Source organism: Spodoptera frugiperda, chromosome 25 (assembly GCF_023101765.2).
Source record: "Spodoptera frugiperda isolate SF20-4 chromosome 25, AGI-APGP_CSIRO_Sfru_2.0, whole genome shotgun sequence".
NCBI lineage: Eukaryota > Metazoa > Arthropoda > Insecta > Lepidoptera > Noctuidae > Spodoptera > Spodoptera frugiperda.
Genome location: NC_064236.1, coordinates 21,580,538 through 21,605,702, shown reverse-complemented (window position 1 = coordinate 21,605,702; position 25,165 = coordinate 21,580,538).

Below are 25,165 nucleotides of genomic sequence, written 5' to 3'. Positions count from 1 at the left end.
AAAGATAACTCTGACGGAGTTTAAATTAGACTATAAACTAACCAAAATACCTATCAGTTCTAGTTACTAGTCTAGACTAAAACTAAAATTGGGGTGTCTATTTATAACTAATGCATATGCATGTAGTGAAAGCGGTTATTTCAATACATATACAATACTTTCATCTTTTTGATATGTATGTAGACTTTTGAAACATTTAATTTTTATTTTTAGTATAAAAAATATCATTATGAGTAAATAGAAAAGTGACTATAATATAGCTAAAAAATAAAAATCTTCAAATATGGACATACAATTATACCTTATTATCCTGGGCGTAAAATAGGATACTTCTTATCCTGAAAAAATACGTAGAAAAAATAAACTTAATTTTCAGTTTTATACTTCAGAACGCGAGCTTAACAGCAGTAGCTCAATAGAGGGATCTCCTTAATTATTTTGGACCTAGCCGTATTTGGGTCCATTAGATATTTATAAGACGCCATTGTCAAAGTTATTCAAAATGGAGAAATAAAACATCCACGCGGACGGAGTCGCGGGCAGAAGCTAGTTTGGAATATTTTAATTATGTATAGAGACTAATATGACTAAAAAAATCTGATTTGTATTTTATTATTGTATGCCTCAACGGCGGGACATAGCTGAACTTATTCTAATTAATTATTTTAAAAACATAATATGACCTAATATAATTTTGTATTACAATATCTTCGTTTTGGTATTTTTATACCAAATAGCAAACCCGGCGAACTCCGTTTCGCCATCAATGATTTTCCCTGTTTTCCTGCTTTTCCCTTGATTTTTCCTGAATTTTCTATATTGCTATAAACCTCACGGAGCCCGAGACCTTTCCAACGAATGCAAAACCGTGGAAATCGGTTCGTGCGTTCTGGAGTTATAGCGTCAGGAAGGAAAACCCGACTTATTTTTATATTATAGATAATTTGACTGGCGGTATACGTGTATGAGACTTCCACTTTCATTAATCTTAGTTAACCCAAAAATCGTCAAAGTTTCTTAGATAATAATTCACAATCGAAAATCTAAACAACACCATTCTTGTTCCCTGCACAATTTCTTTTAGTCCACTAGCATGTCCATTGTACTTTTTACTTGTAACCTTACTTCCCTGCCTCGGCCGTCTATATTAAGTGTAATTGCGTCGTTACCAACAATAATGAGTTAGTTAGCCGCACGATTGTTTTAATACAAGCTGGAGTCGCTGTAATGAACGTTATTTGTCTCGGTCACGCTGCTCGACGCCGCCATCTTGGAGGGAAAACCTTGATGGATGTCGAACGCAAAGGCGCGTTCTGTTTGGCGGGAAACTGTTTTTAGGTTATATTGATTAGAAGTAATAAAATAAAAAAACAGTGCTTGAAAAATATGCAAACGTTTGCCAATTGAATGCTGTTTTAGCAAAACCCCCCGAAAGATAACAATACAACAACATACGCTGGTATTATAATCTCAGTGCCCCAACAGCCACAGGCCCGAAATGGGACCCTATTCTTAGCTGGGAATACATACCAATTTGCGAATGCAAACATAATATTTGATTGTTATTACATTGGCAAGGATCGGCTCCCCTGCGCTCTGCATGAACTTAGATAGCGCTAGTAAATCTTAGAAACAATTCAAGTACGCTATGAATTGCTGCACTTAGCCAAGAAATGCTTACCGTATTTTATGATGCTTCATTCCTACAGCACCAAAAGATATTCCTTTGGGTAGTGCACTAGCGAAAGGTAAATATTTGAATACTTTTAAACAATGGATTCATTTATCTAAACTGTAATCTAAAATAGTTAGTATATATCAATGTTAAAAATGAATCTATAAAATGTATTTGTTACAATACTTAATAATATGTCACAAAGCAGTGAGGTGCGACCAAACAAAATGTTACTTTTTAATGACAAGCCCTCGACAGGAACATTCACTTAAAAATCAGAGCGAATGATGCACAAAGCCATGAAAATCAACGATGCACTTCATAAATATCACACGGAATAATAAACAATGAGGCCCAACTTGAATGAATAACCCTCGCCGATCAAAAACACGAAATAAAAAAAATAATACTCATAATAATACATCGAAATATGGCAGGGAGAACGAACAAACGGTGTACACAGACGATAAAGCAACTGACAAACGAATTTCAACTCTATTGCGCGACCATAAGAACTTTAAATAATATTATCGAGTAGAAAACACATGTTGGTAAAGTTTGGTGTACATTTCTGGACATATGGATCCATTAAACAGGTTTTGGATCGTTTGCAAATTAATGTAAACAATACTATAGTTAGCCAGATTTACATTGAAAGAGATTCTGTTCTTCATTTTTCATGTTTTGTGATAGTCACCCATTAGGATTGCCATTATATTTTTTCACTTTGTATTATACTCCGTTTATTCTCACTCCAACCAATTTTGTATAAATATCTAAGAGAACGCGGCTTTAACCTCATAAATTATAAATCGTATTTGTGCACCAAACTCCTAATGCGTTTTCCCTGTTTTAGCTGCGTCTTCTAAACGTCAGGTTACGTGCAAAAGTAAAAGTGCCTTTGAGTGAGGGCAAACGACAGACAATGTAATAATGAAAATAGAATTAATGTTTAGATTCGTATGTTATTTTGTAAAGGACACACAGAGGTGAACATACATTACATGTAATGATTCGTATATTAGTAGCAAGCACAAATCCTCATAACTCACATTACATACTTATTTTTTTCAGCCTTGACATTTAATACTATAATTTAATATAGATACTTTTATATTCAGGCCGTAGTTGTGCGTAGTAGACGTACTACGCCGTAGCTACGGTCTGATGAGGCTACGCTGTGCTACGGCGTAGTACGTTACGTACACGACCAGCGCGTAATATTTGAGAGAAGATTATTAAATATTATTTAAAGCTTCAATCTTCAATCGGTTTAAGTAAATCTGCCGCTGATCCGCCTAAAGGCAAAAGCGAAACGTCACACGTTCGCACACAACGTAATCAGATCAGGGGAACAAGTGAAATTAAATCGGCACCGACTTGACCCAGTGCAACCCAACTGTTACCCCAAAAATTGCTCTTAATTCTTTTTAAGTAGAGTGTAAATTGCGATGAAAAAACATGCTACAGATAAACATTATAATTTCAACCCTATAGGGTTTACGTAGAGTTTGTAATCAGTTGTTAAAAGTGAGAGGGCTGCTTAAATAGGGGTGACCGGTAGATCAATGCTTATATGTGTCTAATAGGAAAAAAACAACAGATGTAGGCATTTCACGGGTATAATAATGTACTTAGTTGGATTTTTATGGTGCCTTTGATCTGGTGCGGTCTCTGTTGGGTTCTACCCGGGTAGCCGGGGTCCCCCGAGGCCCGTGTTTGGACAAGGATTGTATGGGCCGTGAGTTCGTCGTCTGTTTTTGTGTATCGAGTTTTTGGACATTTTACTCAGAGATACATCCGCACTTATCCTGTAGTTAAAAATTGTCAAAGTAAAATAAATAAGAAATGTACATTGTCAATTTTTTTTCTGAAATGTGATCAATTCGAAACTGTCCAAAACATTTATTGTCTTTCCGAATTGTCTAAACACAATCTTATCTTTTGCAGTTAGTTAGTTTGAACTTTCGTCTAATTCCGTAATTTCAATTGATAATTTTCTAGGATTTAAGCGGAGACAGTAAAACATAAGTAATCAAATCTTTCTTAGATAAGATTAGATTTTTGTCTTACATTTTATTTTTTACATTTAAGTATTAATATTACGTTCCAGATTTTTCGGTTCTTATAACGTAAAATTATGATCGAATAATGTGAGAGTATTCACAGAGCGCGGCCTTCCACTCATCCATCACTTTGACTACGTATAAGTATATGATTTTTTACGGACGACACTGAAACTGAAAGATTTGATAGATGCGTGTCTTTCAAAGAAAAAACCGAATACCGTATATAAAAATACAGTATGGAGATCAGTCATATGATTAAAATATATTTGTTTCTAATTACTTTAAGTTTTCTTGTTACTACTAACATTTATGGACACAATAAGTCTGAAATAAATGATTTGAATTGAATTGAATACTCGCCCCCAGAAGCATAATAACACAACTAAATATTTCAACATATAAAAAAATACGAACGAAATAAATAATTAAATAAATCACTCGATTTATTACTTATTAAATACTCACTCAGTCACTGTTTGATATAAGATGTGTGTATAGCTCCATGCACCTTGCACAAAAGAGCTGCATTGTTGTAGGTTGTCTAGGAATGTTACGGACATGCGGCGCGGCTGTTATAATGCCGTATTTATAAAGAGTGTTCATTTCAAATTTGCTCGAGAATAATGCATTTTTTGGCTTACCTACTGATCCTATTTCGTTCATTTTTCGTATATCGTCAGCCAAGATAATAAAAAATATGTGGTTTAAATAAAGTCATAAGAGGTTTCTCCATACGGTATAACGCAAGATCTGACAGTAGGTGCAGAGTGTGTATCGTAAACTCATTTCTTTAACGAAACATTAAATTAATTTATGTTTTCCACTATTTTTGTGCCTGGCTGCGATATTATATATTATACGTGGAGTTTCTAATGTCTAAATTACTTTATGTAGATATTAAAATACTAACTTCTGCCAGTGGCTTCGTCTGCGTTTCCGTGGGATAAAAAGTCCTGTCACTCAAGTCCGCTCATACCCTGTTTGTATACCAAATTTCATCACAATTCGTTCTGTAGTTTCAGCATGATTAACGGACAAACATCCGAACAAACAAACTTTCACATTTATAACATTATTGTGATTATAAATAATTGGATGTTCTGTCCAAGTTACACTTGTGTAGCTCACAAGCAATTTACCTAAATTATTAAAATCTTTTCGGTAACTGTTAACAGGAAAATAATGTCAGATCTAAACTGGTCAATAATATTAAATCTATAAAAGTAAAAAGAGTAGCGAAAACATTTCAATTACGTTCAATTGGATTCATTCCGAACTTCCGATCATATCAAATCCCTGACAGCCGCAAATACTTTTTCAATCTGGCAACTTTATCAGAGGCTGTTATTGGCTTACTGGCAACATTTTGACATAACTACGGGTGACGTAAGAGTATTTGTGAGGATCACCGACAGACCGAGGGGTTCTATGATCCTATTTTGATCTTGGAACCTAGAAATGTGTGTAAACTTTTTAATGAAATTAAATTGTAGATAGTTTATTTATATATTACAGTTGATGTGACGTCAGGGGTATTTAATGGAAAAGGGAGTCAAACGAGCACATGGATCACTTGAGAGAAGAGTAATAGTTGTTTGCTTTCGATAACCATTTAATTTCTCAATAGTTGACAACGCACTCGTAAAGCCACCGATGTTGTAAGTGTTATAGGTTACTTTTAAACACTTAACAATAGCAGAACCGTATTTTTTTTTATAAAAGGTACCTAACTCGTTGAGTATTTCTTTCCCGAGAACAATAGCGCAGTTGAATTGGAACTTAAAACGGAATATTTACCATGTTTTTCAATTTTTATGAGCTTCCGATATTTCGGCACTGTTGCAAGCGCCATGATCACGGATAAACTGGATTCACGAAGCTCATACAAATTGAAAAACATGGTAAATATCCCGTTTTAGTAGTAAGTTTCAATTCTAGTGTTAGTGACCATGTCAGTTTAAAAACTTATAATAGCGTAGTTAATCAGTTTCTTGCATGATGTTGCAGGTACTTGGCCTACGGTGAACGCCTTCCATCAGGCGGCCTACGTTACTGACCTTAAGCATTGTGTGTCATACTAGTATAGAAACACCGCCTAGCTAATTCATCTTTCATTATCACCTTGAATACCACATTAATACACGACGATGTCTGACCAAACACCCTTTCGAAAAAGTCTCACAATAAAACAAGCAAAATAAAACAATTATGATAATTTGATTATACCCACAGCAACTGCACTACCATCTAATTGTTAAAAGAACTCGATCAGATAAATTTAAGAGCACAGAATTAACACGATCAAAAACTAATAATCGTGACCTCTCTGCTCACCCCTCATCTCGTAACGAGATATAATATAACATAATCGATTATACACCCTAAAACTTATTTCTATAACCCTACCAAATGTTAGCAAATTACTTTTGAAAATTGTGTGTGTTTTAAATTCAAGGCGATAGAGTTCAATTTGCGTTGGCATTTTTGATAAATTAGATGTGAGATGTGTGAGTGGTTGCACGACCTGCATGGCCATTTGTTGGCTCCTTGGATTGTTAGACTTTGGATAAGAAATATTTTGCGTTCCAAATCTTGTTTGGTCCTAAAAATGCAGTAGATTATGATGATATGATTTTAATATTTTACGAAAGTTATATATATATTTTCTTATTTCTATCATTTATGTTGTGTATAAGAGAAATATGTATACACTACCTAAATATGAGTAAACACCCGGTAATTATACTCTTAACAACTTCAGACCAATATCTCTTGAGCTTAAACAAAATAAATATTATATTCAAATAGGAAAGTTAACAGAAAATTCATTTGTTCCATACATACATTTGTCTATTTTCTTGACTCATAATCCTCTTTATCGAGATTCTAATTTCACACAAAAACTCACTATAAAAGAATAATATATTTTTTATTTTATTATTATTTGAGTATCAAACAGATATTATATATAAAAAATAAATAAAATCACAGACCCAACACTTAAACCAAAATATCGCGCTTTTCGAAAACAAATGGCGAACAAAACATTCTATTCCAGTTCTTTCTATAGTCATGGGCCCTATAAAACGGTAGGGCGTTGTGTGTCTAATTTCATTGTTATTACAAATACATTTGTAAGGGGTGATTTTTTGCTAATCATCGACCTTGGATGACACATTGTTCACTTCGCAGTCACCGACGGTTTCGTGCAATTGACATCAACAGACACTGTTGTTGAACAAAAAGTTCGTTATTTTTTTTTAGTTAGATTTAGTATTTTTAATTTTAGTTAGTCAAAAACTTGGTTCGACCTCAAGTTTTTGGATTGAAGTAATTCATTTCAGCTGCTAAACGTTTTGAGCCTTCGAGCTAATGTATTGTTGAAAAACATTAAGAAAAATTTACAGGTTAGCAGTGCTACTTAGTGCTACTTACAGTAGTTACAGGCTACTTTTAACTTTTATTTACATAAGTCAAAGTCAAAATTATTTATTTCAAATAGACCAGGTAGACACTTTTGAACGTCAAAGCAAATATAATAATATTAATAACGTCTGTTTGTCGGTCAGTTTTCTAGTGAAGCTATTTGCTCGTTCCAAAGTGTAGATTCCCATGGAGAAGAACGAGCAAGAAACTCCATAGGTTACTCTTTTCCAAACAGATTCAAAATACAGTTATTGGTTACATTGTTTCGATTGCTTCAACTATGTGAAAACAATGTAAAACTAATATTCAGTCAAAGTGATAGAAAAAGAAAATAACCTTGAGAACAACAAAATGAATGAAGTCTGGAGCTGACCAGTCCCAGTTGACAGCGCGACCGTTTACGAACATGACACGTACACCAGCACCGCCCAACTCAACCATATTGCAGGGAATCGAGCGATCCAATGCCCGTGCCACCGCCAATGAGACCTTTGAGTGAGCATGACAACTCCAAGCTGACACAAGTGCATTCTACTAGCCTAATTCAATTTTAGCTGATTACATTTTAGAAGACATTGAAATAACATGGTTATATTATTACATTATTGGAATTAGTTTTTTCCTTCGTTACCCTGTGGAGCCGGACCAGCTTACCTCCAAGCGTTTTTATCTTCTGGATAAACATTTACTTTGTAGTTATAGCATTAAAAAAACGTCATGTAGACAATCGTCTACATAACGCATAAATATAAACACTATTGAATTTAATGAATATGTAAAGAAGTATTCTAAATTGTTTAAAAAAGTTTGCTCTATTGCTAAATCACTATATTTGAGCTCTAAAATAAAAAACAGTTCCAATGTAATTAAAGCGACCTGGAGTATTATTAATGGTGAAGCAGGAAGATCTAAAAGGAGAAGTAGTGAATACAATCTGGTAATTGATAATAATGTAATTAAATCAGATGCTGAAGTTGCAGCCGCATTTGAAAACTTCTTTTCGGACATTCCTGTTTCCACTACCAGGTCCTTGAATTCATCACCCACTGTCGCAGAATCTTTACTAAAAGAAAATGTTGTAGCTTGCCATTCAAGTTTCAATTTTGAACACATAGATTATACAGATATAATTAAAACGTTCCATACTTTGAATAAGAAAAAGACTGCTGACCTGTGGGGTAATTCTGTGTACATTGCCAGCTCTGTAATAACTATTGTGGCACCTGTATTAGCTTTAATTTTTAATAACTGTATTGATCGTGGTGTGTTTCCTGATCTCATGAAGAATAGTAAAATAACTCCGTTATTTAAATCGGGTAGTACTTCTGACCCCACTAACTTTAGACCTATTTCAGTACTACCTACATTCAGTAAAATTTTTGAAAAAATTATTCTAAATCAGATGCAAAGATTTTTTAATAGAAATAAATTATTGCATGGTAACCAGTTTGGATTTACAAGGGGTCGTTCAACAACTGATGCCGGTGTTGAACTTCTTAATCAAGTATATGACGCGTGGGAGGACTCAGGGGACGCTTTGGGTGTTTTTTGTGACTTATCCAAGGCGTTCGATTGTGTCCTTCATGAAACACTGATCAGGAAGCTATCCCATTATGGAGTGCGGGGCAACTCTCTGGACCTACTTATCTCTTACTTGAGTAATAGAATTCAGAGAGTTGAGATTAACGGGAAAATTTCTGCCGGGTCTGTTGTTAGGATGGGTGTTCCGCAGGGGTCAATTCTCGGTCCGTTTTTATTTCTTATTTATATTAATGACTTACCTTACCTTGTAAAGGATAACCATGGGATAGTACTGTTTGCTGATGATACCTCTTTATTATTTAAACTCAAACGTGGACAATTAGTCAGTGATCATGTAAATAGTGCTCTCTCAAAAATAGTACGCTGGTTTAGTGCCAATAACTTGCTACTTAATGAAACAAAAACTAAATGTATTAAATTCACAACACCAAATGTTAGGCATGTCAAAACCAGCGTGCTAATCAAGGGCGGGGAGTTGGACCCTGTAGATTCAGCTATCTTTTTAGGTATAACCCTAGACGCTAAGCTACAGTGGGCCCCACATATAGATAAGTTGTCGAAAAGGCTCAGCTCAGCAGCATATGCCGTTAAAAAAATTAGAAATTTAACTGATGTAAATACAGCGCGTCTAGTATACTTTAGTTATTTCCATAGTATCATGTCATATGGTATTCTCCTGTGGGGGAATGCTGCTGACATTCAGTCTGTCTTTGTGCTGCAGAAGCGAGCCATTCGATCAATTTATAATCTTAGTCCGAGGCATTCTCTCAGGGAACTATTTAAAGAAATTAATATAATGACTGTTGCCTCTCAATATATCTATGAAAATATAGTGTATGCTCATAAAAACATAAAGTTATTTAAAAAGTACAGTGATATACACAATATCAACACTAGAAATAAAAATAAATATGTTGTTCCTACTACTAGACTTAAGAAAATAAGCGGTTCGTTTAGATGTCAATGTATACGCTTTTACAATAAAGTTCCCAGCCATATTCAAAGTTTAAACCTAGGTAAATTTAAAAATGTTATTAAAGAAAAACTTTGTAGTAAAGCTTTTTATAAAATAAAAGACTACTTGGAGGATAGTCAGGCTTGGGAATATGTGTGTGAACCTGGCAGATCATTGTCCAGCAGATCAAAAATAAATGCGAGTTCTTTTCGCATGCAGTTGAGTTCTACAGTTCCTGATAGTTTTTAGCAATAGTTCTGACGTTTTTACCTTGAAAAAAGTCGATTGACGAAATGCTCTGCTAACTTCCCGTAGCAGATCATTTGGCAGCAGATTAAAAATAAATGCGAGTTCTTTACGCATGCAGCTGAGTTCTACAGTTCCTGATAGTTTTTAGCAATAGTTCTGACGTTTTTACCTTGAAAAAGCCGATTGACGAAACGATCTGCTATGGGAAGTTAGCAGATCATTTCGTCAATCGGCTTTTTTAATACAGATAGGAGAGTTCTCTTACGAATTGAAAACAAAAAAAAGTTCTAGCCTTTGACAATTATTTCTAGCGATGAAAAAATATTTTCCGACTGTTCAACTCGTCTAATATGATGTGTATAACGATTGTAACGGAACTCCATCGCAGAATTTGATTCCAGACGAAAAATACCTTCTTTATCGACGCGAATCATTTTTAAAAGCTAGAACTCTTTAGTTTCTTGTGAATTTGTACCAGAACTCCAACACAGAACTCGATTCGAGTCTAGAACTCACGTTCCAATGCTAGCAGATCATGATAAACTGTTGAAAAAGTGGAAAAATATTGTTTTCAGAGATTCAAATCATTCCTACAAGCTAGAACTCTTTTGTTTTTTATGAATTTGTACCAGAACTCCAACACAGAACTCGATTCGAGTCTAGAACTCACGTTCCAATGCTAGCAGATCATGATAAACTGTTGAAAAAGTGGAAAAATATTGTTTTCAGCGATTCAAATCATTCCTACAAGCTAGAACTCTTTTGTTTTTTATGAATTTGTACCAGAACTCCAACACAGAACTCGATTCGAGACAAGAACTCACGTTCCAATGCTAGCAGATCATGATAAACTGTTGAAAAAGTGGAAAAATATTGTTTTCAGCGATTCAAATCATTCCTACAAGCTAGAACTCTTTTGTTTTTTATGAATTTGTACCAGAACTCCAACACAGAACTCGATTCGAGTCTAGAACTCACGTTCCAATGCTAGCAGATCATGATAAACTGTTGAAAAAGTGGAAAAATATTGTTTTCAGCGATTCAAATCATTCCTACAAGCTAGAACTCTTTTGTTTTTTATGAATTTGTACCAGAACTCCAACACAGAACTCGATTCGAGACAAGAACTCACGTTCCAATGCTAGCAGATCATGATAAACTGTTGAAAAAGTGGAAAAATATTGTTTTCAGAGATTCAAATCATTCCTACAAGCTAGAACTCTTTTGTTTTTTATGAATTTGTACCAGAACTCCAACACAGAACTCGATTCGAGTCTAGAACTCACGTTCCAATGCTAGCAGATCATGATAAACTGTTGAAAAAGTGGAAAAATATTGTTTTCAGCGATTCAAATCATTCCTACAAGCTAGAACTCTTTTGTTTTTTATGAATTTGTACCAGAACTCCAACACAGAACTCGATTCGAGTCTAGAACTCACGTTCCAATGCTAGCAGATCATGATAAACTGTTGAAAAAGTGGGAAAATATTGTTTTCAGAGATTCAAATCATTCTTAAAGGCTAGAACTCTTTTGTTTTTTATGAATTTGTACCAGAACTCCAAAACAGAACTCGATTCGAGACAAGAACTCACGTTCCAATGCTAGCAGATCATGATAAACTGTTGAAAAAGTTCAAAAATATTGTTTTCAGAGATACAAATCATTCTTAAAGGCTAGAACTCTTTTGTTTTTTATGCTTCTTCATTCTAGCTCTAGCTTGTAGGAATGATTTGAATCGCTGAAAACAATATTTTTCCACTTTTTCAACAGTTTATCATGATCTGCTAGCATTGGAACGTGAGTTCTAGACTCGAATCGAGTTCTGTGTTGGAGTTCTGGTACAAATTCATAAAAAACAAAAGAGTTCTAGCTTGTAGGAATGATTTGAATCGCTGAAAACAATATTTTTCCACTTTTTCAACAGTTTATCATGATCTGCTAGCATTGGAACGTGAGTTCTTGTCTCGAATCGAGTTCTGTGTTGGAGTTCTGGTACAAATTCATAAAAAACAAAAGAGTTCTAGCTTGTAGGAATGATTTGAATCGCTGAAAACAATATTTTTCCACTTTTTCAACAGTTTATCATGATCTGCTAGCATTGGAACGTGAGTTCTTGTCTCGAATCGAGTTCTGTGTTGGAGTTCTGGTACAAATTCATAAAAAACAAAAGAGTTCTAGCTTGTAGGAATGATTTGAATCGCTGAAAACAATATTTTTCCACTTTTTCAACAGTTTATCATGATCTGCTAGCATTGGAACGTGAGTTCTTGACTCGAATCGAGTTCTGTGTTGGAGTTCTGGTACAAATTCATAAAAAACAAAAGAGTTCTAGCTTGTAGGAATGATTTGAATCGCTGAAAACAATATTTTTCCACTTTTTCAACAGTTTATCATGATCTGCTAGCATTGGAACGTGAGTTCTAGACTCGAATCGAGTTCTGTGTTGGAGTTCTGGTACAAATTCATAAAAAACAAAAGAGTTCTAGCTTGTAGGAATGATTTGAATCTCTGAAAACAATATTTTTCCACTTTTTCAACAGTTTATCATGATCTGCTAGCATTGGAACGTGAGTTCTTGTCTCGAATCGAGTTCTGTGTTGGAGTTCTGGTACAAATTCATAAAAAACAAAAGAGTTCTAGCTTGTAGGAATGATTTGAATCGCTGAAAACAATATTTTTCCACTTTTTCAACAGTTTATCATGATCTGCTAGCATTGGAACGTGAGTTCTAGACTCGAATCGAGTTCTGTGTTGGAGTTCTGGTACAAATTCATAAAAAACAAAAGAGTTCTAGCTTGTAGGAATGATTTGAATCTCTGAAAACAATATTTTTCCACTTTTTCAACAGTTTATCATGATCTGCTAGCATTGGAACGTGAGTTCTTGTCTCGAATCGAGTTCTGTGTTGGAGTTCTGGTACAAATTCATAAAAAACAAAAGAGTTCTAGCTTGTAGGAATGATTTGAATCGCTGAAAACAATATTTTTCCACTTTTTCAACAGTTTATCATGATCTGCTAGCATTGGAACGTGAGTTCTTGTCTCGAATCGAGTTCTGTGTTGGAGTTCTGGTACAAATTCATAAAAAACAAAAGAGTTCTAGCTTGTAGGAATGATTTGAATCGCTGAAAACAATATTTTTCCACTTTTTCAACAGTTTATCATGATCTGCTAGCATTGGAACGTGAGTTCTTGTCTCGAATCGAGTTCTGTGTTGGAGTTCTGGTACAAATTCATAAAAAACAAAAGAGTTCTAGCTTGTAGGAATGATTTGAATCGCTGAAAACAATATTTTTCCACTTTTTCAACAGTTTATCATGATCTGCTAGCATTGGAACGTGAGTTCTTGTCTCGAATCGAGTTCTGTGTTGGAGTTCTGGTACAAATTCATAAAAAACAAAAGAGTTCTAGCTTGTAGGAATGATTTGAATCGCTGAAAACAATATTTTTCCACTTTTTCAACAGTTTATCATGATCTGCTAGCATTGGAACGTGAGTTCTAGACTCGAATCGAGTTCTGTGTTGGAGTTCTGGTACAAATTCATAAAAAACAAAAGAGTTCTAGCTTGTAGGAATGATTTGAATCTCTGAAAACAATATTTTTCCACTTTTTCAACAGTTTATCATGATCTGCTAGCATTGGAACGTGAGTTCTTGTCTCGAATCGAGTTCTGTGTTGGAGTTCTGGTACAAATTCATAAAAAACAAAAGAGTTCTAGCTTGTAGGAATGATTTGAATCGCTGAAAACAATATTTTTCCACTTTTTCAACAGTTTATCATGATCTGCTAGCATTGGAACGTGAGTTCTTGTCTCGTATCGAGTTCTGTGTTGGAGTTCTGGTACAAATTCATAAAAAACAAAAGAGTTCTAGCTTGTAGGAATGATTTGAATCTCTGAAAACAATATTTTTCCACTTTTTCAACAGTTTATCATGATCTGCTAGCATTGGAACGTGAGTTCTAGACTCGAATCGAGTTCTGTGTGGGAGTTCTGGTACAAATTCACAAGAAACTAAAGAGTTCTAGCTTTTAAAAATGATTCGCGTCGATATTCGTCTGGAATCGAATTCTGCGATGGAGTTCCGTTACAATCGTGATGCACGTCATGATAGACGAGTTGAACAGTCGGAAAATATTTTTTCATCGCTAGAAATAATTAAGAGAACTCTCCTATCTGTATTAAAAAATCCGATTGACGAAATGATCTGCTAACTTCCCATAGCAGATCATTTCGTCAATCGGCTTTTTTCAAGGTAAAAACGTCAGAACTATTGCTAAAAACTATAAGGAACTGTAGAACTCAGCTGCATGCGAAAAGAACTCGCATTTATTTTTAATCTGCTGCCAAATGATCTGCTACGGGAAGTTAGCAGATCATTTCGTCAATCGGCTTTTTTCAAGGTAAAAACGTCAGAACTATTGCTAAAAACTATCAGGAACTGTAGAAATCAGTTGCATGCGAAGAGAACTCGCATTTATTTTTGATCTGCTGGACAATGATCTGCCAGGTTCACACACATCTTGGGAATGAACTGCTATAATGTCCACACAGGTCTTGCTGACATGTTTGTAACATATAGTTACATTTTTTATACAATTTGACATTAACTTAATTTGACATTGTTTTATATTTTTTTTTCCTTTTATATTTTTATATTTCCTTTTAAAATTGTTAGTTTGAGGACCGTGTGAGACTTTTGCTAGTCATTTTATTTTTAGTAAATTATTCTGACAGTTTGAGCATTTGTGTGGCCTACCCAAATGTTCTTTTGGTTGGTGTTGTTCGTCGGATCATTCAGCAACAGCCGTCAGCTGAGCTGATTGTAAACTGACACATGCGTGCTGCCATCTGAACAGGTCCGCTCAAACTGCTGTGGTTCTTTCCTCAAAAGACCACTACAGAATCAACTTGCACGGTTCTCCGACATCTTTAATTGATTTTGTCTGGACTTTAAAAGAGACTATGACCTCTGAGTTTGTTTCGGCATTTCTTCTCAGAGTAGTCGGATAGGAAATGCCGGCCTCATCTAGTTATTTAAGAGATTGACGTGTAAAAGTGTTATTTTATAACCTATTTGCAAAATAAATATCATTTATCATTTATTTATCATTTAACGTCTGTCCGTCCCGCTAGTGATGTAATGTGAGGAGCCCATTGCAATTTGTCATCTACAGTGATCTCAGTCTCAGCAAGGTAGTCTCTTTTACAAATTTTTATTTCTGACTATTTTATAATACATCGCATTGGTTACTCTTAACATTTGGCAAAACAAATCTAATACATTTTGTCTTGATATCATTTAATACTAAGTTATTTGATGTAAACCATTATTAAAACATTATTTACGTCGTAATCGTTATTTGTTCGTCTCTTTACTTTACAAACTAATGATGTGTAATTAGTAAATAATACCATATATGGTTCATTCTGAAATAATGGAATGGACCTAGTATTGAGCCCTGCGGTACGCCCCGCATTTACTTATACTTTAAGTTGCCTATCCTGAAGGTATGACTTCAATAGATTTAGCGATACCCTGCGAATGCCGTAATGTTCAAGCTTTAGCAATAGAGTCTCGTATTCAATGCAGTAAAATGCCTTCGAAAGATCACAAAATATTCAGCATCGTGTGCGTCTTCCCACGAGGCGAAGACAGGCTTCATTAGAGCTACTCCAGCGTCAGTTGTATAGTGTGCCTTGGTGAACTCGTATTGTTGATCGTGAAAGATAGAGTTGTGTTAATAAGTGACGCAGCATCTGAGTAAGCATCAGTTTTTCAAACACTTTACTGAGCACTGGTGAGATAGAAACCGCCCTATAGTATTATGATAGAGTAGAGTTAGTTAGAGACCGGATAATATGTAACATGAAAAGCTTCAAATATGCATGAAAAATGCCTAAAATATGCACGAAAACTGTTTGTTTTAAAAATAATTGTTTTGTAAATATTATTCCATTACATTTAATTTTTTTGTTAGTAAATACTTGTTTTATGTTTTACTTTATTATGTATGTATCTTTTTAATTTATTGTTTTTTAATAAACTAAAAAACTATTACGTTTTAGATTTTATATTAAAAATTCAGCATAATCGATACAGTAACATGTTACATTATATAATATTTTTGTAAACATTACCAAACAAGTATTGTTCTAAATGTTCAGTGGGTAAGATTATGTCTTAATCATTCTTCGATCATTCAAAATATTTTTGTAGGTCAAAAATGATCGCTCCACATCTACTGAGGTAACTGGGCATAATTTGAACTTGGGTGCTATGTTAGCGCTTATATTTTCTGGCAAAACTTCCGTCGGTCCATTAATAAAGCTATCAATTTGACACAGATGTTGAAAGCCTGGATTATTGTTCAAATTTCTTTCATTTTATGAGTACCAAAACAGAAGACTTTATCATGTGACTAGCTACTTCCGCGCGGTTTCACCCGCTCTGCTCGGCTCCTATTGGCCATAGCGTGATTTTTTATAGCCTATAGCCTTCCTCGATAAATGGACTATCCAACACAAAAAGAATTATCCAAATCGTACCAGTAGATCTGGAAATTAGCGCTTTCAAACAAACAAACAATCAAACAAACAAACTCTTCAGCTTTATAATATTAGTATAGATTATAATTTAACTTCAGTAGCTATTGCGTAATAGTGATGGAAATCATAATTTATAAATCTACGTTTTAAATTAAATAGATCGACTTGGTTATCCCGCGTAATCATGCAATAGACAAAAGAATATAATAGGAGAATGTAAACACAAGTAGGTATACTTATTTCCTGTACTTTCCTTCGATGGCCAAGTCAATCTATTTCATTTAAAACGAAAAATAAATGTAATATTTATATTATGATAACAATTTACATAATAATTTAAGACAGTCCCTTAAGTAAGGATTAAATAAAATGACCGACTTGGCATTACATGCATCTCACAACTTTTTACGATAGGAAAACTGAGGTGCGAGACTTGGGCTTTTTTACAGGATGTTTTTGATGGTATCTACTTATACAGGGTGTCCCTGAAGTCGACGTCCAACGGGCACTAGATGATCAGCAAGGTTCCAACTGTTATCAGAAAAATATAAAAAAAAATCTAAGTCCTACAGTTTTTAAATTACAGTGACTTATGTGTTATCCACGAAAAAGTACACCCTGTGCCAGTCTTTTGACTCTTGTTGCTACAAATCTTTATTTTTTCGTCTGCAATCTTCCTTACATTATCCTGAATAGTACTCCAGTAATATGGAATCATAAATTCTTAGCCAACTGCTTTAGATTGGGAAACATTGTTAGTTTTAGAGGAACCAAATACTCTGAATAAAATGTTCACCTTACTTTAAGTGACTGTACTGAATAAATTATGTATGGCGCTAGTAGTGGCAAATTTCAACAAAGTTGGCGCATTTAATAAGGATTATAAAATGGTATAGAGCACTTTGCAAATTATTTCTTAAATTCGACACAAAAAACCTACAATAATTATGTTTTTAATAGTAAGTTTTTAATGTTCTTAACCATTTTTTTAAAAAAAAACGTTGCCCCACATTAGGATTTTCTCCTATGTCGTCGTCCTTACACCCAGACCCGAAACAACAATTTGTGGATCACACAAAGAGTTGCTCCGTGCGGGAATCGAACCCGCTACCCGTTGCGCGGCAGCCAGTTGCCCAGCCACCGCACCAACCGTGCAGTCAAGTATTAATTTTGACAATATACAAGATCTCTCTGTTGTACAAAACGCTACCTTATTTCGTTATAAATTGGCTTTGAAATAGGTTGCAAAGTGTATGTGCTGTCACACCTCCGCAAGAATATAACAAGCGGAAAATAAAGAGCCTAAGCCCGAAGAATAAAAGCTGTGACGTTAAATCGATACGCTAACGAGTTCAAAGTATGCAGCGCACAGTAGGTACGGTGCATAGTAACTTCATATTTGTATAAATAAATACACAGTTTAGCCAAGAATAGTGACTCCCCCCTAACTACCACCCCCCACTTAATCATTAGGTAGTGGTGTGTACTTAAACACCCAGTTGTCCAGCACAGCGCCCACCATCAATTACCTCTATTTTACCCAGAATTGTAAATAGAAAAATAGAAAAACTATGAAACAATAACAGTCATTTACTTAATTTTTATAGAAATAATAAATTGTCCATAAAAATTATGTTTTGTAACAAACAATACATTAATTAAGTACTTTCTTTATTCGCGTAAATAAATAATTAATTTTTTGTAACGTCACACGTTTAATTTCCGAAGGGGTAGACAGAGGTGCACATTATGGCACATAATGCCAATGTACACCCACATTTCATAATTTATGTTGTAAGTCCCATGTAATGGGTGGTGAGCCTATTACCATATATCGGGCACATTTTCAGACTCCGTGCTACCACTGAAAAAAAATCGAAAAACTGAAAAAAGCCCAGTAATACTTCGCCCGACCCGGGAATCGAACCCGAGACCCCTTGCCCGGCAGTCGCACTTGCAACCACTCGGCCGACGAGGCAGTCTTAATATTAGAATAGTATCCGTGGGAATCCGTACACGCTTTGATAACGTAATGTCTGAACTCGACATTAATTCTAGACATATCGTGTGAAGTCCGTTCCAGCTAGGGCTTAGTTGCCATGCATTATGTAGCCGTAGCCTTAGTATGAGTTTGCTTTACGTTTAAAGTAGTGTGAATGTTTTTTTTAAGCTATAAAATATTACGCGACGTATGAGACTGAGCGGGAGTATGACTATTATTTTAAGCTGAAGAGTTTGTTTGAACGCACTAATCTCTAGAACTAGTCCGTCCGTACGAAATTATTATTTTTGTGTTGAATAGTCTATTTATCGAGAAAGGCTATACGCTATAAAACATATCGCTACAATTAATAGGAGTCGAATAGCAGGTGAAACTGTGCAGGAGTAATACTAATAAAAGCTGAAGAGTTTGTTTGAACACGCTAACCTCAAGAACTATTGATCTAAATCGAATTATTATTTTTGTGTTAAATAGTCCATTTATTGACTACAATCAATAGTAGTATTTAGTAGTTATTGAGTACAGCAGGTAAAATCGCGCGGGAGTAGCGAGTATAATGTAAACCGTGATTTATTTAATTAAAACCGTGATATCTCACTAATGAAAAGTCGTAAGACTAAAAGTGATGAACCATTTTTGTAGAAAATTGTATGATTTACAACTCTGTTGAACATTTGTACGATAAAACTTACCGTTTTCGAGAGAAATGGAAAAAGCCTTAAATTTGACCCTTTGACCTTGAATATTTTTTTTACCAAAAGTGAGATCGATAGGGATTTTTAACATTTTGTTTATAATAATGTACTTAAGGTCTATGCCAATTTTTGGCTCTATGCGAATTATGTTAAGGATATTGATCACGCCGAACAAATCATTTTGTATAAGTAAGTTTATTTTTCTCCGTAATCCCGGTACATTCCACATTAGAAAGCGACCCTTACCATGATGATAATCTAGACACATTTTACTCATATATCAAATCAAAGATTATCTGCTCTTTGGTTGTTTGCAAACATATATACATGTAGGATTAATGTTAAAGCGTGACAAGGAATGTGCGTCATGGAGTGAGGGAGAAGGTGAGAGGGAAAGAGACAGAAGGGAGAGGGCGGTTGTAAAACAAAAGAGCGAAAGACGTAAAGACGTATATTTTTCAGTTTATTAAGTTTCAAAAGACGTATGGACGTATATATTGAGTTTATTTAGTTTCAAGTTATCAGTCTGTATTTTATCTAAGTTTGAGTACGGTAATATATAAATATTCAAAATAAGTGAAGTTGAACTTTTAATCATGGTGTTGCGATCCCCATTCTACATACATAATATAATATATGTATATAAGTTATATCCAAAAGGATTGTAAGCTTTTACTTAAGTGCACTATATTACCAATTCCCTTTAATTATATTATGACTGAATTCGTTGCTAACATAAACAACGACCTCAACTCTATATCGGTAGCCCAATCAGGGTCTTGCGATATCGATAATTGCTACGAGATGGAGTTAAATACTCCAAACAGGCCACCGTAACCCGCACGGGTCTGCGGACGGCGAGTAGGGTTAGCTCGCCGCCTGACCAAATCCAGACCCGAGCCATCAGATCACCACAGATGGGGCCCAGTAGGGCTGATGCCTGATCCGGAGCTGCGGACTATCTAGCGGGTTTACCGGGGCTCCGGTTCGAAAAGCAGGAGTAGGAACGGGGTGGTTTTTAGTCAGTAAGAGTCTGACACTCCCTCCCGCTTCGCCCAAGGCGAGAGAAGTCATTGAATGATTTTCCCCACACAAAAATAAAAAATCCTGCATACAGTCTAAACTATGAATGGATATAATTATTTTAGTACCAACAAGCATAAGACGCAGAACGAAGGAGTAGTTATTTACTATAGGCATGGGATTGGCGCAACGTGTACTGAGCCAGATTTCCTAGATACTAACTGCATATTTTTTTAAATAAATGCAGACACTATTGTTTTCGGCATCTACCGACCACCGATCTACAAAAATATAGACAACTTCTTAAATTCCCTTGATGATTGCTGACGTCAGTATTCAGCATTTAAAAATATAGTTATAATTGGTGATATCAATATAGATATTGCTGCAGACAATCGAGATCATAGATCACTTATCTATCGCAACCTCATTAGTTCCCTTGGGTTATTACCGGGGCATAATATTCCTACACATGGCCGTGCTTGTTTGGACCATATACTTCTAAAAACCAAACAAACCGCTCATTGCTATATTCCACATTAATCTATAACAGATCATGAGCGTGTAATACTTTTTATAAAAACTAGAATAAACAATAGGCAACCGAAACACCAACACAAGCGAATAAATATAGATGGTCTGGATAACACTATCAAAAGTATCGACCTCTCCCCAATGTATGAGATGTCTGATGTCAACCAAGCCACAGACTACTTGATATCCACTCTCAACCACGCAGTTGATCAAAATACCAGGTCAGTTGTCACCACTAGGCGTAAACATATCTTGAAGCCATGGATTACTCCTGGTCTTCTTAGGTGTATGAGAAACCGCAATAATCTCTACAAAAAACGAAGATATAAAAGATGTAGAACCTTCTGTAATAATATTCTAAAGAAAGTAAAAAACACATATGAAAAAGACACCATAAATCAAGGTAAACATAATAAAACGCTATGGGAAGTTATCAAAGAAATAACATATACTAAAAAAATAATGAACAACTCACTCACTCAGATGAGATTAACTATCTCTTCTTAAGACCCTATTAAATCTGTTAACGAAATAAACTCATTTTTTGTTACAATAGGTAAAACTCTAGTAGAAAAGTGTAAACAAAATAATCCTAGTTTCCAGGCTGACCTCAGTGTAGGAGTATGAAGAACAATTCTACCAAGTTTCGTTGAAATCTGTTGAGTGGTTTTTGTTTCTATAACGTACATATAGACAGACAGACAAAAAAAATCTGATTACGTTGCATTTTTTTATCATGTAAGAAGTTATTAATATTAATTAGGTTAAAATTAAAACATAACTCCTATATTTTCATTAACAATTCTGCAATAATATGGGCAGGCAAGTGTTGTTAAATAAATTTATACTGAATAAAAAGTGGATACGTCAGGAAAAAAATATAATATAATAGTTAATAAAAATTGACAAATAGTTGTAATCATTGATTTATCGAGAGTTTATCAACTATATATGGCGGTCTCAACGGCCGGAGGCACCGGTGGCCGCGCGCTCCCCGCTCTCTATCCCGAAATTGATTCACCGTATAAAAAAAATTGAGACAAAAGTTGTAGACAATTTTGTATCCTACTATATTGATAATGAATAAAAATACCAAAAACCCATAGGAAATGAGATATTTCCAAAAAACCGATTTTTGGGACCTTTGACCCTGAATTTTAAGAGTTGCTTACACCCTACCATATGTAGGTTTTGAGACAAGTTTAAGGGGGTCAATACTCGTATACAAGTATATATAATAATTATTACAGCTGGGTATCTCGAATTCCGAGGTGAAGTTACTAAATTGACTGGACTACTAGAGTTACTCCAGTTTTTAAGAACGGGGATAGATGCTGTCAATGCTGTGTCAACAACTATAGACCTATATCTATTCTACCAACCATGTCCAAAATTATTGAAAGGCTGATGAATAATAGACTTGTAACATTTCTGAAAAAATAATTTGTTATATCAGTTTCATTTTGGTTTTCGTGCTAAAAGGTCTACATCTGATGCAGTAAATCAGGTAGCAGATTTTTTTTTACCAATTGAGTGTGGCGTCCCTCAGGGTAGTATCCTTGGTCCGTCACTATTTCTCGTCTATATAAATGACCTATGTCAAACTGAATTAGTAAATGGGAAAATCATATCCTTTGCCGATGATACTGCCCTACTATTTCAGAGTGACACCTGGGAAGAAGCGTTTAGTTGGGCTCAAATGTTATTTGTACCAGTTTAATATCTAACTAACTACTAATCTGTTTAGTAACAAAATAATAATGTATGTACACTAGCGCCACCCCGAATTTGTATAAGTAATTTGTTTGTCTGTACTGTATTAATTATCTGTGCATTAAAGTCAGTCGATATTCGAAAGTTTTACAAACTGCGTTTTAATATCAAAAGCGGCTAGACGAGGTAACCCGGTGGCTCAGTAAAGACCTACACACGGTAAATGTTAATAAGACTATGTACATGACCTATAGCAAAAGATCATTTGACCACAATAACCTGCATTTTTTAACAGTACACATTTGCAACATACGAGTATCTACCACAGGTACATGCCACTGCACTGTACTAAAAAAAAACAAGCAGCATTAAATACTTGGGAGTTGTTACCGATAACAAACTCGATTTTCAGCTACACGTTGAAGCACTAACCAAAAGAACGCGCAAATTAATGTCAAATCTTCGCCATGTAGCAAATATCAAAATAATTAAAACCGTATATTATGCCTTATGTCAATCTGTTTTTACCTACAGCATAACGTCATGGGGCGGTGCAGCCAAATCTCACTTACTTAAGTTAGAACGGGCCCATAGGGTTATTCTCAAAGTAAGTTTATTTCTACCCTTCAGTCACCCATCTTATGATCTCTACCAGCAATTCGATGTTCTGACAGTTTACCAACTTTTCATACTGTACATCGTTCTAAAAATGCACTCCCAACTATCATTAAATGCTGCAGTTTCCAATAACAAAAGAAGATTTACAACCATCTGTCCAATATAAAGAAAACAGTTTAGCTTCACCCAAAATTTCTTTACCTTTTTAGGCCCACACCTATATTATAATAAAATAAATAAAGAACTAATTATGTATTCATTCACTCACCAAAAGTAAACAGAAAGAAAAGATCAGCGCCTGGCTAAATAAACTGAACTATGAGACGACTGAGCGCTGAGACATCTTTGATAAGATATGTATAACATATATACACACTCACTCGCTCACATTACAATATTACAAACATACAGTTTACACAAAACTCATTTTATTTTATTTTTATTTATACTTACTCACTCTCTCAAAATGTTTGTCTATCCTTCATGTTTTATTTTTAGTTTACTTTACTTGTTATTTCTAGGTTTAACTTAAGCTTAATTTTTTGCAAGATTTCCAGAATATATTTTTTTGTAATTTAGTATTTAATACTATATGTGATGTTATAATACGCAGTTCAACGTCTCCGGGGGTCACCCGGGCCTGGTGATCTGTAACACAGGTTCAATACTCAATACTCAATACTTTATTAAAAAACGAACTGTTAAAGATGTCAGTTATGTTATACATGTTAAATTGTAAAAAAAATAGGAAATAAATAATTTTTATTATTACATCCTGACAATTTCATTTCTGCCCGCTGTGGGTTTTTTTCCATACTATTTGCCCATTGTGACCTTTCCGTTTCATCTTCATTGGTTCACTTGTGATGATAAAACGAGAGTAATTTAATGTACGGTACATATGTTTCATACTAAACGCGGCAAAACGAGGCGCTTATGAAACAGTCTCGAAATATAAAAACGAGTCTTTCATTTCAAATCGATACCACCATGGTTCTGACCACATTCTCGTGTCACAATGAAAATGTTCAGTACCTACAATAAATAATATTTACACTGCAACACGTATACGTACCGCATCCGACAGGTCTCGTTCGGTTCCCTTATTGTCTACTTCAAAATTCTCGGAAAATACTCGGCGAGACAAGTAAGAGACGGTAATCTCTCGGTTATACATATTGAAAATCAAAGCGAATTTCGTTCACGTAAGAGGGATTTACTTAGTTCGCTGTCTTTATAAACTGAAGTAAGTGTATTTGTGGTACAAGTTAGGGAAGAATTTCCGTTAAAATTATATTAATATTGTGAACGCGAATGTACCTGAGCTGGCTTGTAAAGTCTTTAGGTTTAATTTCTTAATATATTCTACTTATACATGAGGTTGGAAATATGGAGATTTAGAGTCCCTTCACACAGACCGGCTCGGAGAGGATCGGCGCGCATTTTTCTTTTCACACAGACCTGATCGTATACGCTTGGAGGCGGTCGCATCGGAGTCGCCAATTAATTAACATAGACAGACTGGAAGCGGATGCGCCCGGAGCCGACAGGCTGCGTGAGCAAGAAAGAGCACGCGATCGGAGCTGGTCAGCTCCATGTATAATTTCACACCACTTTCACACCAAGCAACTTCAAGCCATTTTAATCCTAGTGTGGAGCAACGTTAAAAAAATCACAAAAACAGAGCATATTAAAAATAAACCTTAATACAAATACTTAAAACTCTGTTTTCAACATAATAAAAATGACAATCCCAGAAACTCTATAGAGCTTTGCCTCACCAAAAAAATATAGTTTAGGCAGGCATGCCTAATGTAGCATTCTATTGCTGATCATAAAGAAAAAACAGTAATACCGTGTCTGCTGACTTCAATGGCGAATCAAAGACCCAATTCGATCGCACAGAAATATTAAGCTTGACGATAACTCAAATTGGCCTTTCTCTGTTAACTTGGCCACGTAGCATTATAACGCGGCGCGACCGGCCACGTGCGCGGGTTATTTGTCACTGGCTACTACACGGCGCAATATCTCACATAAAACATACATGTCACTTTAAAATTTAAATAACAGTACTTGTATGCAGCCATAAGTGGATTAGGTAAAAGTGCAATA